Here is a 2,500-nt window from a genome sequence, read left to right as displayed (position 1 = left end):
TGAGGGGTTAGGGGTTAGGGGTTAGGGTTTAGGGTTTAGGGTTTTAGGGTTTGCATGGGGTATATAAACCTAGATTCTAGGATTCACATAGATTATATAAAGGGTTTAGAAAGTTGGGCTTGGAGTATGTAAAGAGAAGATAGATTTAAGAATTCACACAAACAAAAATAAATTGGATGTGGAGTGTGAAGGATGAAGAATTGAAGACATTAAGTTTCAGTGGTGATGGATTAGTTAGTGGGCAATGATTACCTGTACGATGCATTAGTTAGCAAGTCATTAACATATTTGTACAACCAATTGATTGCACACACACAAATTTATCTCCAAAGTGACATGTAAACGATTTAGTGGATTTTTGACATGACATGGACTACCACGTGGCAGCCACATCAGCAAGGTAACACGTGGCACTTGAAAAAATCAATTTAGTATTCTTCTGCCTTTTATTTTTCTACCTTATTCCAGTTAATTAAATTACTTTAATATTTTTAATTCACCAATTTATTTTTATTTTTATTTATATTTCTGTCTAGGCGCAAGACTGGGCGGCCAGCAAGGAGTCGAGACAGGGAGTTAATTTTAAAATTGATTTTTTAAAAAATGATTTATTTATTTATTTCCACCTATGCGGAAGACTGGGCGGCCAACGAGGAGTCGAGACAGCCAGGAGTCGGGACTTGGGCAAGGGAGCGGGACAAGAGGTCGGGACTCGCGGCGGGACAAGGAAGAGGAGGAGGAAGTCCGGGACTCGCGACGGGACTGGGACTCGCGCCGGGACTAGGGAGTCGCGGCGGGACAAGGAAGAGGAGGAGGAAGTCCGGGACTCGCGACGGGACTGGGACTCGCGCCGGGACTAGGGAGTCGCGGCGGGACAAGGAAGAGGAGGAGGAAGTCCGGGACTCGCGACGGGACTGGGACTCGCGCCGGGACTAGGGAGTCGCGGCGGGACAAGGAAGAGGAGGAGGAAGTCCGGGACTCGCGACGGGACTGGGACTCGCGCCGGGACTAGGGAGTCGCGGCGGGACAAGGAAGAGGAGGAGGAAGTCCGGGACTCGCGCCGGGACTAGGGAGTCGCGGCGGGACAAGGAAGAGGAGGAGGAAGTCCGGGACTCGCGCCGGGACTAGGGAGTCGCGGCGGGACAAGGAAGAGGAGGAGGAAGTCCGGGACTCGCCACGGGACTAGGGAGTCGCGGCGGGACAAGGAAGAGAAGGAGGAAGTCCGGGACTCGCGACGGGACTGGGACTCGCGGCGGGACAAGGAAGAGAAGGAGGAGGTCCGGGACTCGCGCCGGGACTAGGAAGAGGGGGAGGAGGTCCGGGACTCGCGACGGGACTAGGAAGTGGGGGAGGAGGTCCGGGACTCGCGCCGGGACTAGGGAAGAGGAGGAGGAGGAGGAAGGCCGGGACTGGGACTCGCGGCGGGAGTAGGTAGTGGGGAGGAGGTCCGGGACTCGCAGCGGGACAAGGAGGAAGTCGGGGAGGAGGGCCGGGACCAGGAGTCGCGGCGGGGATAGCAGGCAGGACAGGGAGGGTGGGTGGTCTTCCACAAAAAAAGTGTGTCTCGGAACTTCCTTAGTGCAGTAGGACGGGGGCCTGCCGAATCCCACAGAGAGTACTATGTGGGGAAGGGTTCCTCTGAAGCGTCTCGGGAAAAGTCGTGAGGGGTGACGGTTGCTCGGTGCCTACGGGTCCCGACTGCTCGCTGCCTTCTTTGAGCCCAGTACCGACGTTCGCAGGGGGATACCTGGATACTACTGGGGTTACCTGGATACTTCTGGCGTGTTACCTTGGATCAGTGAGGAGTGGGGGTTAGTTTCCCGGCGACGCGACCCTCTGAGGAGGTCCCGCGGAGGGTCGCCGAGTATTATATGGTGAGCTGGCTGTCAAGGATTGTGAGTCCCGCTGCCAAAATTTTTTTTGGTGCGCGGGCGACTGGAAAAAGAGGGTTGGTCTTGTGCCGATACGCGTAACGTCGCAGCGAGTCCCAAGAGCTAGTAACCATTTTTGGCGGGGGGCGATGGCCTCGGTATTGTCAAGCCATTCTCTCATTCATTTGGGAGGGTGGGGAGAAGTGTTTGCCGAGGCCGTTCAAGCTCCGCCTGGTCGACCACCACTGTGACCGCCACCGCGCTCGATCTCTATTGCAAGCTCAGGTGAAATTCCTGATAAACTTGGAGGGGTGTGGGACGCGTTCGCAGTGTGGGCCGAGGAGTCATAACATCCCAGGTCGGAATGTGAAAATGGAACTTCGAAACCGGTGAGAGTTCTCTCGTCGGCTAGGGGTTTCACAAAAGTAACATTTCTATAAATTTCTATCCGACCCCTCCATTAATTTGGAGGGGCGATGGGCCCCAGGATTGGACATACTTCTTGCTGATTTGTCTTTTGAGGAAAATCCTTCGCGGTGATGGTTACTTTTTCATTTTTAATGTGTGTATCGGCCTCGTCGGTTTCTCTCTTTCCTGGTCACATTCCCGAAAAAGGCCGCAGCACCTAT

This window comes from Physcomitrium patens, chromosome 20 (assembly GCF_059467195.1).
Source record: "Physcomitrium patens ecotype Gransden chromosome 20, ASM5946719v1, whole genome shotgun sequence".
NCBI classification, from domain to species: Eukaryota; Viridiplantae; Streptophyta; class Bryopsida; order Funariales; family Funariaceae; genus Physcomitrium; species Physcomitrium patens.
Note: the sequence above shows the minus strand (reverse complement) of the source record.